Genomic DNA, 15,552 nt, shown 5'->3' on the forward strand with positions numbered 1-15,552 from the left:
AAAAAAGTTGGAGGTGCCCCTAGCATCATCCGGACGAACCGCATGTCAAATGGTGACCCGGTCGCAGGAACACATCAACCTCACCCCGTGATACCTGTGGTTGATTAGTGTAGATGACATCTAGAAGGACATACACCCTCAACTCGTCCTTCGCACTTTCCCTGGGAAGGACTACCACTTGGATGCCTAACTGCAATTTTGACAATGGTATAATGGCCCTACGCCTGGCTATGCAAAATGGGCCAAGTCACTGAGAGATCGCACTACACCCGCAGGGCCAACACGAGTATTATGCCTCTAATTCGCTATCTATACATACCCTATGCCCTATCCCCTATAGATTTTTTTGCATGTTAATTGATAGGAGGAAAAAGGGTTTCCCCGCTTTTTATTATAAAGCAACGGCCACATCACAAGTCATACAAGCCAAAACAAAAGAGAGAAAGAGAGAAACGACAAATATACATGACACCGAAGGAGCCACTAACAAGCCCGGAATACACCAAGCACAAGCTTGAGCATCGAGGCCCTCGGCGAACAAGAACCGGTACACGAGGCAACTAAGATGACGTAGTGGCCTGCTGTCGGAGGATTTCCACGCTCCGTCGACTCCCCAGAAGCCAGCCATTGTCAGTCTGCCATCCACCCACTGGTAGAAAAAGGGCCTATAGTCCCGGTTCGTAAGGGCCTTTAGTCCTGGTTCCGGAACAGGCTCGACGACGGGCTCGGGGACGGGGCGGGGCGACGGCGGCGGGCGCGGGGCGACGGCGACGGCGACGGGGTCAGGGAAGGGGCGGCGTGGGGCGACGACGGGCTCGAGGCGGCGCGCGGCGGGCGCGGGGCGACGGTGCGGGGCGACGACGGGCTCGGGGCAGCGACGACGACGACGAACGGCCTGGGGGCGAATGGGAGCGGTTGGCCAAAATTTCACAAGTGTTGGCTTATATAGCCAGAGCAATGGTCCCGGTTCGTGACACCAACCGAGACTAATGCCCCTCTTTGGTCCCGGTTGGTGCCACGAACCGGGACCAAAGGCCAATTTTCAGCAGCCGAAAGGGCGGGAAGCGGCGGCCTTTGGTCCCGGTTGGTGGCACCAACCGGGACTAAAGGGGGGCATTGGTCACGGTTGGTGCCACGAACCGGGACCAATGCCCCCTTTAGTCCCGGTTGGTGCTACCAACCAGGACCAATGGCCTTTGCTGCCCCGCACCCAAAAGTTTAGTCCCACATCGCTAGCTGAAGGGCGCCGGCACTGGTTTATAAGCGCGGGTGTGCCTCCCCATTCGAGCTCCTCTCTAATGCAGGCTTTCGGGCCTAAACTTGCTACTGCCTGTGGGCCTATTGGGCCTTCTGCGGGCCTGAATCCTGGCCCATGTAGGGTTTCTAGTCGTATTCAGGCCGTGGAGGCCCGGTAGGAGGCATTTTTTTGGTTTTTTCTTTTTTATTTCTACATTTTTTTGGTTTTTTATTTTTTTATTTCTACTTACAACTAAATACTTACAGTTTTTTAGTGATTTCTTTTTCCTTTTAGGTCACAAAAATTATAAACTTTCTGTTAGTGCCATTAGTTTTAAATTTTGAATAGTTTAAATTTGAATTTTTAAAAATTTGTGTGAATCACTAGTTTATGAATAACTTTACTAGAAAAATCGAATTTTTTTCTATTTATTTTTTATTTCTACTTACAACTAAATACTTACAGTTTTTTAGTGATTTCTTTTTCCTTTTAGGTCACAAAAATTATAAACTTTCTGTTAGTGCCATTAGTTTTAAATTTTGAATAGTTTAAATTTGAATTTTTAAAAATTTGTGTGAATCACTAGTTTATGAATAACTTTACTAGAAAGATAGAATTTTTTTTCTATTTATTTTTTATTTATACTTACAACTAAATACTTATAGTTTTTTAGTGATTTCTTTTTGATTTTAGGTCACAAAAATTATAAACTTTCTGTTAGTGCCATTAGTTTTAAATTTTGAATATTTTAAATTTGAATTTTTAAAAATTTGTGTGAATCACTAGTTTATGAATAACTTTACTATAAAAATAGATTTTTTTTTCTTCTTTGCTATTTATTTTTTATTTATACTTACAATTAAATACTTATAGTTTGATTTTAGGTCACAAAAATTATATTCTTTTTGCTATTGAAGAATATTATAGTTTTATTTTAGTTGATCATAACATAATATTTTAATTGATTGTTTTTATTTTCATAAAAGTTTTGTAGTTCATTCTGTTTGCTATTAATTCATTCTTTGAGCTAAATGACTCTGAAATTGGAAAGCATTTCAAAATGAACTCTGAAAAGGTTGAAAGTTGGCATGGTATCATAAAGTAGAGAGGGTTATGACAAAAACTTGATGCACTTCGTGTACAAAATGGACAATCACTTTCGAAGTATCAAAGTTTCGAACCATAAGACATGAAAGCATTTCAAATGAACTCTGAAAAAGTTGAAAGTTGGGATGGTATCATAATTTCACCCACATAGCATGTGCATGTACAAAACGGACAATGGTAGCATGTTCGTCTGTTACAAATTTGGCATGGTATCATCATAATAGTTGCGGGAGAAAGTCTTCACTTTTTCTTCGCTTGTGTCATTTGCTTATTGCGCCGTAACCATGGATAATCTTCATTGTTTATCAGGATGCTTGGGTCAGCCTTGACATTGAAGGGAGGAATTTCATGAAACTTTTCATAATCTTCAGACATGTCTGTCTTGCCGTCCACTCCCAGGATGTCCCTTTTTCCTGAAAGAACTATGTTGCGCTTTGGCTCATCGTATGATGTATTCGCTTCCTTATCTTTTCTTTTTCTCAGTTTGGTAGACATGTCCTTCACATAGATAACCTGTGCCACATCATTGGCTAGGACGAACGGTTCGTCAGTGTACCCAAGATTTTTCAGATCCACTGTTGTCATTCCGTACTGTGGGTCTACCTGTACCCCGCCGCCTAACAGATTGACCCATTTGCACTTAAACAAAGGGACCTTAAAATCAGGTCCGTAGTCAAGTTCCCATATGTCCACTATGTAACCATAATATGTGTCCTTTCCGCTCTCGGTTGCTGCATCAAAGCGGACACCGCTGTTTTGGTTGGTGCTCTTTTGATCTTGGGCGATCGTGTAAAATGTATTCCCATTTATCTCGTATCCTTTGTAAGTCAATACAGTCAAAGATGGTCCCCTGGACAACAAGTACAACTCATCACAAACAGTGTTGTCACCTCCGAGACGTGTTTCCAACCAACTGCTGAAAGTCCTGATGTGTTCACATGTAATCCAGTCATCGCACTGCTCCGGGTGTTTGGAGCGCAGACTGTTCTTGTGTTCATCGACATACGAGGTCACCAAGGTAGAGTTCTGTAGAACTGTGTAGTGTGCTTGAGACCAAGAATATCCGTCCCTGCATATTATTGAGTCTCTTTCAAGAGTGCCTTTTCCAGTCAGTCTCCCCTCATACCGCGATTTAGGGAGACCTATCTTGTTAAGGCCAGGAATGAAGTCAACACAAAACCCGATAACATCCTCTGTTTGATGGCCCATGGAGATGCTTCCTTCTGGCCTAGCGCGGTTACGGACATATTTCTTTAGGACTCCCATGAACCTCTCAAAGGGGAACATATTGTGTAGAAATACGGGCCCCAGGATGACAATCTCGTCGACTAGATGAACTAGGACGTGCATCATGATATTGAAGAAGGATGGTGGGAACACCAGCTCGAAACTGACAAGACATTGCACCACATCACTCCTTAGCCTTGGTACGATTTCTGGATCGATCACCTTCTGAGAGACTGCATTGAGGAATGCACATAGCTTCACAATGGCTAATCGGACGTTTTCCGGTAGAAGCCCCCTCAATGCAACCGGAAGCAGTTGCGTCATAATCACGTGGCAGTCATGAGACTTTAGGTTCTGAAACTTTTTCTCTGGCATATTTATTATTCCCTTTATATTCGACGAGAAGCCAGTCGTGACCTTCATACTAAGCAGGCATTCAAAGAAGATTTCTTTCTCTTCTTTCGTAAGAGCGTAGCTGGCAGGACCTTTATACTGCTTCGGAGGCATGCCGTCTTTTTCGTGCAAACGTTGCAGGTCCTCCCGTGCCTCAGGTGTATCTTTTGTCTTCCCATACACGCCCAAGAAGCCTAGCAGGTTCACGCAAAGGTTCTTCGTCACGTGCATCACGTCGATTGAGGAGCGGACCTCTAGGTCTTTCCAGTAGGGTAGGTCCCAAAATATAGATTTCTTCTTCCACATGGGTGCGTGTCCCTCAGCGTCATTCGGAACAGCTAGTCCACCGGGACCCTTTCCAAAGATCACGTAGTGTAAATCATTGACCATAGCAACCACGTGATCACCGGTGCGCATGGCGGGCTTCTTCCGGTGATCTGCCTCGCCTTTGAAATGCTTGCCTTTCTTTCGACATTGATGGTTCGTCGGAAGAAATCGACGATGGCCCAGGTACACATTCTTCCTGCATTTGTCCAGGTATATACTTTCAGTGTCCTCTAAACAGTGCGTGCATGCGTGGTATCCTTTGTTTGTCTGTCCTGAAAGGTTACTGAGAGCGGGCCAATCGTTGATGGTCACGAACAGCAATGCCTTAAGGTTAAATTCCTCCTGTCTGTGCTCATCCCACGTACGTACACCGTTTCCATTCCACAGCTGTAAAAGTTCTTCAACTAATGGCCTTAGGTACACATCAATTTCGTTGTCGGGTTTCTTAGGGCCTTGGATGAGAACTGGCATCATAATGAACTTCCGCTTCATGCACATCCAAGGAGGAAGGTTATCCATACATAGAGTCACGGGCCAGGTGCTGTGATTGCTGCTCTGCTCCCCGAAAGGATTAATGCCATCCGCGCTTAAAGCAAACCATACATTCCTTGGGTCCTTTGCAAACTCATCCCAGTACTTTCTCTCGATTTTTCTCCACTGCGACCCGTCAGCGGGTGCTCTCAACTACCCATCTTTCTTTCGGTCTCACTGTGCCATCGCATCAACTTGGCATGCTCTTCGTTTCTGAACAGACGTTTCAACCGTGGTATTATAGGAGCATACCACATCACCTTCACAGGAACCCTCTTCCTGAGGGGCTCGCCGTCAACATCACCAGGGTCATCTCGTCTGATCTTATACCGCAACGCACCGCATACCGGGCATGCGTTCAGATCCTCGTATGCACCGCGGTAGAGGATGCAGTCATTAGGGCATGCATGTATCTTCTCCACCTCCAATCCTAGAGGGCATACGACCTTCTTTGCTGCGTATGTACTGTCGGGCAATTCGTTATCCTTTGGAAGCTTCTTCTTCAATATTTTCAGTAGCTTCTCAAATCCTTTGTCAGCCACAGCATTCTCTGCCTTCCACTGCAGCAATTCCAGTACGGTACCGAGCTTTGTGTTGCCATCTTCGTAATTGGGGTATAACCCTTTTTTGTGATCCTCTAACATGTGATCGAACTTCAGCTTCTCCTTTTGACTAATGCATTGCGTCCTTGCATCGACAATGACCCGGCGGAGATCATCATCATCGGGCACATCGTCTGGTTCCTCTTGATCTTCAGCAGCTTCACCCGTTGCAGCATCATTGGGCACATTGTCTGGTTCCTCTTGATCTTCACCAGCTCCCCCCGTTGCAGCATCACCATATTCAGGGGGCACATAGTTGTCATCGTAGTCTTCTTCTTCGCCGTCTTCCATCATAACCCCTATTTCTCCGTGCCTCGTCCAAACATTATAGTGTGGCATGAAACCCTTGTAAAGCAGGTGGGAGTGAAGGATTTTCCGATTAGAGTAAGACCTCGTATTCCCACATTCAGTGCATGGACAACACATAAAACCATTCTGCTTGTTTGCCTCAGCCGCATCGAGAAACTCATGCACGCCCTTAATGTACTCGCGGGTGTGTCTGTCACCGTACATCCATTGCCGGTTCATCTGCATGCATTATATATAATTAAGTGTCCAAATTAATATAAGTTCATCATCACATTAAAACCAAAGTGCATACATAGTTCTCATCTAACAACATATAGCTCTCCAGAGCATCTAATTAATTAAACCATACATTGAAACTATGTAAAACATTTCAATGCGAAAACAAATGCGATCATAATCACAACCAAGGTAACAATTGATCCAACGGCATAATGATACCAAGCCTCAGTATGAATGGCATATTTTCTAATCTTTCAAATCTTCAAGCGCATTGCATCCATCTTGATCTTGTGATCATCGACGACATCCGAAACATGCAACTCCAATATCATCTTCTCCTCCTCAATTTTTTTTATTTTTTCCTTCAACAAATTGTTTTCTTCTTCAACTAAATTTAACCTCTCGACAATAGGGTCGGTTGGCATTTCCGATTCACATACATCCTAGATAAATAAAATCTATGTCACGTTGGTCGGCATAATTTTCATAAACAATAAATGAACCAATAGTTATAAAGATAATATACATACCAAATCCGAATCATAGACAGGACGAGGGCCGACGGGGGCGGATACCAAAACCATCGCACTATATAAGATGCAATAATAAATGTAAGAAAATGATACAAGTATCTATCTAAACATACAAGTAAGAATATTTTTCCTTTCAGAAAGAAGATAAGAACAAGAGGCTCACCACGGTGGTGTCGGTGATGAGATCGGCGCGGGTGATCGACGGTGGTGAAGACGGGGACGGGGCCTGACGGACCGCTAAATCTAGACAAATCTCGAGGAAAATGGAGCTTGGAGGTCGAGCTTCGAGAGGAGAAAGCTTAAGTAGTGTGGCTCGGGCATTCCATCGAACACCTCATGTGCATAGGAGGTGAGCTAGAGCACCACAAAGCCCTCTCCCCCTCGGCCAGAAAAAACAGAGCACTGTGCTCTGCTCTTGCGCGAGGGGGTATATATAGGCACCTCATTGGTCCCGGTTGATGACATGAACCGGGACTAAAGGGAAGCCTTTGGTCCCAGTTCAAGCCACCAACCGGGACCAATGGTGGTGGGCCAGGAGCGAGGCCCATTGGTCCCGGTTCGTCCCACCAACCGGGACCAAAAGGTCCAGAGGAACCGGGACCAATGGCCCACGTGGCCCGGCCGGCCCCCTGGGCTCACGAACTGGGACCAATGCCCACATTGGTCCTGGTTCTAGACTGAACCGGGACTAATGGGCTGAGCCGGCCTGGACCATAGCCCTGTTTTCTACTAGTGACAACAGAAACTATCATTTGACAAATCGAAAGATTCATTGGTCCGTCTTATGGTAGGTCATGTCGACATGCATGTATGAACAAAGTATCGATCATTACGTGCATCTGCCTCGCTGACACGAAGTGGGAGAGGTGGTGGGCCAAGCATCCTAGCTAGGTATGACATTATGTCATTATATATATCCTAGTTAGGTGGTTGTTAGGGTGCTTTCGGGTTTGCGAGGCAGGTGCCACCAAAGTTATTCATTGTGTATTTAAAGTTTAAAACATCCCCAATATTCGTACATATATTTGGCCACTTCCAGGTGGTTCTTGACTTCTGGCCCCTCTCATCGATCTTCAATGATGCGCCCAACCGTGGGTCCGCAGGGTCAAAGTTGTGCATTGGAATTTTAAACATCACATACCACCCTTTTCACTCATATATATTTGGACCACATGCTGGTGTGGCTGTCTTTTGACCCTCCCTAACGTTATATTTTGCTGCAAAGACTCTGATGATCCTCAACGGACATGGGGTATAATATCTAAACTGTGTGCCATACAAGTGCGATGTGAATCATCATGACCGCGCCAGCGCGAGCAAATTAAGGTGGAGGTACTGGCTCAACCGTGTGCGATGCAAGTGCGCTGAAATCATCACGACCGCGCAAGCGCAAGCAAAGGGTGGAGGTACTGGCTTAACCGTGTGCGATGCAAGTGCGCTGTAAAACCACCACCTGTGGAAGCTAAAGGCGGGTAAGTTTATTTGGAAATTAGGACGAACTGTATGCGATAGACTAGCTAGCTAGAAATATAAAAAACAAACTACCCGCCTTGAGCGATGCAAAAATGGGCGGATCCGCGCCACTTTTCCTTATTATCATACACGCATATTGTTATTGGACCGTGCGCGATCTTCGGCACTCCCGCCCCGCATCAATTCCTTTACCCAAATTTTAGTAGTCGTCGTACTTCAACCATCGCCCACACTCCTCTAGCACCGACCTTATAGTAAATTTTAGCAGTCGAGGCATTTGAACCATCGCCCTCCCTCGTCCACCACCATCTCCACCCACCATTACTAAAAATTTCAGTAGTCGCAGCGTATCCTCAAACACCACACCCCTCCACAGTCCCCCACCCACCCCCTCCCCCCTTCGAACCCTAGCTCGCGGCCGCCGCCGGCGCCGCCGCCAACCCTGCCGGTCTGCCCGTTCCTCCTAGCTTAGATAACAAAGTTCAGGTTATCCAGCAATTCCCATACCGTCGCCCCACTCCCCTGAGTTTTTAGATGAGGCATGCGGTGTCCCTCCCCGCCAGATCCACATCCCCTGCTCTAGAATGTCGCAGCCTAAGCTCGACCACGTATCCTAGGGAGCCTGACGAGCGTTCGGCCAAGAAGAAGTTTATCATGGCCTCTTCGGCGGACGTTGGCGAGGTGGCCGCCGTTCACCCCGACCTGTCGATCCCAGAGCAACACGTCGCCGCGGAAGCCTGCGAAGACGTTGACTACGTTGCCATGCCGAAGGCTTCATGTCAGCGGGCTAGCGTATTACTGTATCTCGGGAAAGCTGCCTACAACATCAAGCTTGTCCACACCAACGGCTTCACGCAGGCCATGCCACAGGTTAAGTGGTCCATCCCCAACCCCTCTGGTTCAACCGCCGTCGATCTCTTCGACGTCCCTGCCGCTGATCTCCTCCGCCAAGCAGTCAAGGATTTGTGAGCTGTATACGCCATCGAGCCCATTTTGTCACTTCTGAAGGACACGTTCTACATCGGCGTCTTGGGATCCTCAATTGCCAAGTCAGATCTCATCGACCACGACCACGAGGAGGGCACCCACGAAGGTTCTTCCAAGGTGAAACAACCCATCTGTGACATCAGAGAGCGCACCATGGGTCTGTGCTCTTCCAACTGGAAGGATCCCGTCCATGAAATGTGAGGCAACATTCTATCAGCAAATATTACCATTTCTAGCTTGCCAACCCATACCCTTTGTTGTAGTAGCATTTGCCGTGTGGTGCTTTAACTTTGCCGTGTTTAATTATTTCAGTTATGCAAAAATGTATTATTCAATAGGTCTATGTGATGTTTAAGTATGAATTGTCCACTTTAGTTTCACGAATGGCTATATTTGGTTGTTTATAGTGAGTAGATGCCTTGTTTATCTTTAGTTGGTTGTTAGGTTGGTTGGAGTGAGCATTTTTTCAGTTATCGAGAAGATGCCTTGTTTATGTGTATTTGGTTCTTAGTTTGGTTGCAGTGAGTATTTGTCCAGCTATCAAGAAGATGCCTTGTTTATCTGTATTTGGTTGATAGGTTGCTTTTTTTAGCATTTGTCCAGTTATCAAGCAGATGCCTTGTTTATCTGTATTTGGTTGTTAGGTTGCTTTCTTTAGCACTTCTCCAGTTATCAAGCATATGCCATGTTTATCTTTATTTTCTTGTTAGGTTGGTTGGAGTGAGCATTTGTCTAGTTTTCAAGCATATGCCATGTTTATCTGTATTTGCTTGTTAGGTTGGTTGCAGTGAGACTCTGTCCTGTTTTCAATGGCTATATTTGGTTGTTATACTAGTCATTTATGCCTTGTTTATTTCAGACATTCACAATGTGTGGTTCATTATGTGCAAGTCGGAACTGTGCCGCTCGACTACATCAATACCAGTTTGAACGGCTATATTTGGTCCCAGTTATTCCTGGTGTAGTTAACACATGCCCTTTATTTTCAGCTTTACACATTTATCCAGTGTGATGTTTAAGCATTACCTACGTTCTATTCATTTTCAACAATACCAGCTTTAATTGCAATATTTGATTGCTATTAAGCCTGCTGTCGGTAACATTTCCTTCCATTTTATATTTGCTTTAACAGCATGCTGAAACCAACACATTCAAGCTATCATTTGGAGATGATGTTGTTTACCTTTGCTATATTTGTTTGATGTTAAGATTGTTGTACTTATCATGCCTTTCCACTACTTATGCAGGACAACAACGGGAGTGGCCACCATTTTCGGCCGAGGTTAGCTTCATCCCTCGGCTTGTACTCCTCCGTCATTCCATAATGTAGGGCATATAGATCCAGGCCTGGACACTAGTTAGCTTCTAATATTGACTTGTTGCTTGTAGGTATATATGCCCTTGGCAAGGATCCACGCATCGACCCTTTTTGCGTATGGGGCAATGACATATTGATGAACAAGCATCAAGTGAGGAAACTGATAATGATTATTAGCAAAAAGATACGTGGTGGCAAGCAAATTATTTGTTTATGCTCTATCCAAAACAACAGTGATCTGTAGGATGGTAACTACAAACTCTGTAGCCTTCTCTTTTTACTGCCCATAATGAGTAGTTAGACAACAATGTCTGAAGTTTTTTCGTTCCCAGTGGTTCTAGAAGCAGTTCACTCAAGATTGCCTCGCAAAGTACATGATTGGTGGACACGCAATGAAGGTTAAAGTATTTCATCCAGACTACAATGAGCATCAAGAAGTCCTAAAGAAGACAATGAAGGATGGACGGGCAGCCGTCAAAAGAGGTTGGCGTAGAGTCGTGCGCGCCTTAAGCATGGAGGAGGGCACAATATGGGCATTCCGCTTCACCTTCTTCAGCTACCAGAATGTCTTTCGCCTCTCTCTTTACAGTGTTTAGTACAACTGTGGTTCATCATTCTTTACTTGGTGCTTCTGTAGTTCTTCAGTATCTGCACCTGTGCATTGAATTATGGATTCATGGTTGAACCTATATTTGTAATAAACATGGTTGGATATGAAATAAGTGGTTGCCTACTTTCAAATTCATAACATGTGATTTTTATATTAGGCATTAATTGGATTAATTATGGACTAAATAGGGATGACACTACACACGGTTTGGGAAAGCGAAACATCTGTGATATACATGGAGATCAGAAACGTTTCTAGGATCCACTACATGTGCGGTCAATCTCCACTGCACACACGACTTTCTCTTGAAAACGGTTTGCGTTAGGCCAGCTTGCGCAACATAAAAATTGTGTGTGATGGACAGTCTTTGCCACACGGCTTCTTTCTACGCACCGTGTGTGATGCATTCAATAACGCAAACGATAAAATTATTAATATCGTGTGCAATGGCAATGCTATCACAAACAATTTAACGGGTAAAATTGTGTGTGATGTACCTGTGAACGGAAACGTTTTCCTTGGAGCAACTGTGTGGGATGCACATACGAACGGAAACGTTTAGCGGGTACTGACTATGTGGGATGTACTTGCGACCGGAAACAATTTTGCCATATAATTGTATTTTTTTAGCTCTACTATACGTATTTCTGTATTTGAGCGCTCGCCAGTCGCACACGACCTCATTTTGTCGAACGTGTGCGTCAGGAGGGCATATCCCCGATGGTTTCTGGGTTGTGTGGGAAGGACCCCCCTATCGCCCAGACTCCCTTGGCGATGGTTCCAGATGCCGTCGCGAAAAGGGATTTTAAACCGTTTGTTTAGGACCGACGCGCACCAGTGGTACACGATTGGAGGCCACGGCAAGGGATACATTTGCTCGACATGGATGGCCGCATGATCTTTGGATTGGTCCTCTGATAACCCACAAGTATAGGGGACCGCAACAGTTTTCTAGGATAGAGTATTCAACCCAAATTTATTGATTCGACAGAGGGGAGCCAAAGAATATTCTCAAGTATTAACAGTTGAGTTGTCAATTCAACCGCACCTGAAATACTTAATATCTGCAGCAAAGTATTTAGTAGCAAAGTAATATGGAAGCAGCGGTAATGGTGACAAAAGTAATAGTATTGGTTTTGTAGTGATTGTAATAGTAGCAACGGAAAAGTAACTAAGCAAAGATCAATATGGGAAAAGCTCGTAGGCAATGGATCAGTGATGGATAATTATGTCGGATGTGATTCCTCATGCAATGGTTATAACATAGGGTGACATAGAACTAGCTCCAGTTCATCAACGTAATGTAGGCATGTATTCTGAATATAGTCATACATGCTTATGGAAAAGAACTTGCATGACATCTTTTGTCCAACCCTCCTGTGGCAGCGGGGTCCTATTGGAAACTAAGGGATATTAAGGCCTCCTTTTAATAGAGTACCGGACCAAAGCATTAACACTTAGTGAATACATGAAATCCTCAAACTACGATCATCACCGGTAAGTATCCCGATTATTGTCACTTCGGGGTTAACGGATCATAACACATAATAGGTGACTATAGACTTGCAAGATAGGATCAATAACTCACATATATTCATGAAAACATAATAGGTTCATATATGAAATCATGGCACTCGGGCCCTAGTGACAAGCATTAAGCATAGCAAAGTCATAGCAACATCAATCTCAGAACATAATGGATACTAGGTATGAAACCCTAACAAAAATAACTCGATTACATGATAAATCTCATCCAACCCATCACCGTCCAGCAAGCCTATGATGGAATTACTCACGCATGGCGGTGAGCATCATGAAATTGGTGATGGAGGAAGGTTGATGATGATGATGGCGATGGATTCCCCTCTCCCGAGCCCCAAAGTGACTCCAGATCAGCCCTCCCGAGAGAGATTAGGGCTTGGCGGCAGCTCCGTATCACAGAACGCGGTGAATCCTTCTCTCTGATTTTTTTTCTCCCCGAACGTGAATATATAGAGTTGGAGTTGAGGTCGGTGGAGCACCAGGGGGGCCACGAGGTAGGCGGGCGCGCCCAGGGGGTAAGCGCGCCCCCACCCTTGTGGACAAGGTGTGGGCCCCTTGGCCTTGATTCTTTCGCCAGAATTTTTTATATATTACAAAATATTCTCCGTTGATTTTCAGGTCATTCCGAGAACTTCTATTTTTGCACAAAAATAACACCATGGCAATTCTGCTGGAAACAACGTCAGTCTGAGTTAGTTCCATTCAAATCATGCAAGTTAGAGTCCAAAACAAGGGCAAAAGTGTTTGGAAAAGTAGATACGATGGAGACGTATCAACTCCCCCAAGCTTAAACATTTGCTTGTCCTCAAGCAATTCAGTTGATAAACTGAAAGTGATACAGAAAAACTTTTACAAACTCTGTTTGCTCTTGTTGTTGTAAATATGTAAAGTCATCATTCAAGTTTTCAGCAAAGATTATGAACTAACCATATTCTCAATAACCCTTAGGTCTCATGTTTACTCATATCAATGACATAATCAACTAGCGAGTAATAATTATAAATCTCGGATGACAACACTTTCTCAAAACAATCATAATATGATATAACAAGATGGTATCCCGCTAGCCCTTTCTGAGACCGCAAAACATAAATGCAGAGCACCTCTGAAGATCAAGGACTGACTAGAAATTGTAATTCTTTGTAAAAAAATCCATTCACAGTCATACTCAATGCAAACTAACAATAATACATGCAAATGACAACCTTGCTCTCCAACTGGTGCTTTTTAATAAGAGGATGATGACGCAACATAAAAGTAAATGGATAGGCCCTTCGTACAGGGAAGCAGGGATTTGTAGAGGTGCCAGAGATCGATTTTGAAATAGAGATGAATAATATTTTGAGCAGTATGCTTTCATTGTCAACATAACAACCGAGAGATCTCGATATCTTCCATGCTACACACATTATAGGCGGTTCCCAAGCAGAATGGTAAAGTTTATACTCCCCATACCACCAATGAACATCAATCCATGGCTTGTCTGAAACAACGCGTGCCTCCAACTAACAACAATCCTGGGGGAGTTTTGTTTGCAATTATTTTGATTTGATTTGAGCATGGGACTGGGCATCCCGGTTACCAGCCATTTTCTCATGAGTGAGGAGCGGAGTCCACTCCTTTTGAGAATAACCCACCTAGCACGGAAGATATAGACAGCCCTAGTTGATACATGAGCTATTCGAGCATACAAAACAGAATTTCATTTGAAGGTTTAGAGTTTGGCACATACAAATTTACTTGGAACGGCAGGTAGATACCGCATATAGGAAGGTATGGTGGACTCATATGGAATAACTTTTGGGGTTTATGGAGTTGGATGCACAAGCAGTATGCCCGCTTAGTACAAATGAAGGCTAGAAAGATACTGGGAAGCGACCAGCTAGAGAGCGACAACAGTCATGAATATGCATTAAAATTAATCAACACTGAATGCAAGCATGAGTAGGTTATAATTCACCATGAACATAAATATCTTGGAGGCTATGTTGATTTTGTTTCAACTACATGCGTGAACACGTGCCAAGTCAAGCCAGTCGAATCATTGAAAGGAGGATACCACCCTATCATACCATATCACAACCATTTTATTAGCATGTTGGCATGCAAGGTAAACCATTATAAACTCCTAGCAAATTAAGCATGGCATGAGCAACTATAATCTCTAATTTTCATTGCAAACATGTTTCATTCATAATAGGCTGAATCAGGAACGATGAACTAATCATATTTACAAAAACAAGATAGGGCGAGTTCATACCAGCTTCTCTCATCTCAATCAGTTCATCATATATTGTCATTATTGCCTTTCACTTGCACAACCGAACGGTGTGGATAATAATAATAGTGCGTGTGCATTGGACTAAGCTGGAATCTGCAATCATTCAATGCAAGGGAGAAGACAAGGTAATATGGGCTCTTTGTTAGATCAACAATAATTCAAATGAGCGCCACTCAACATTTTCATTATGGTCTTCTCCTCTCGACCCCCAAAGAAAAGAAAGGAAATACAACTATTTTCACAGGAAAGCTCCCAACAAGCAAAAGAAGAACGAGAAATCTTTTTAGGTTTTCTTTTTAATTAATACTACTACAGGCATGGAAAGTAAACTAGCTAAAAGCTACAACTAATTGTTTTTGGTTTTCTTAAGGTTTTTCAAACACACAAGAAGAAAGCTTAAAACAAAAAATAAACTAGCATGGATGATACAATGAAAAAGTATGAGCACCGACAACTCGCCTGAGTGTGTGAAGATGAATGTAATGTTAGTGAGAAATACGTACTCCCCCAAGCTTAGGCTTTTGGCCTAAGTTGGTCAATGGCCATGGCTAGCCTGGTGGATATCCGAAGTTGAATCCGGGGTCGTACTGAGATGCAGCAGCTACTGCCTGAAGAGCTGCAGCCTGGAGGCGAGATGCCTCCGTCCTTCTCTTGTACTCGTCCGCCTCCTCCCTGGTTATAACATATCTCGCTTTTTTTGGAAGTCAAAGAAAGCAGGAGCAGGGAGAGAAACATGGACGGTGCGCCGTCTTTCAAAGATTAGTCGGTACTGGAGGAACTGATCGTTCCTCTCAACAAACTGATGACGAACCATAGCATTATAATCTATATAAGCAGGAGGGGTTTGGATGAACAG

The sequence above is a fragment of the Triticum urartu genome, chromosome 7 (genome assembly GCF_003073215.2).
Source record: "Triticum urartu cultivar G1812 chromosome 7, Tu2.1, whole genome shotgun sequence".
NCBI lineage: Eukaryota > Viridiplantae > Streptophyta > Magnoliopsida > Poales > Poaceae > Triticum > Triticum urartu.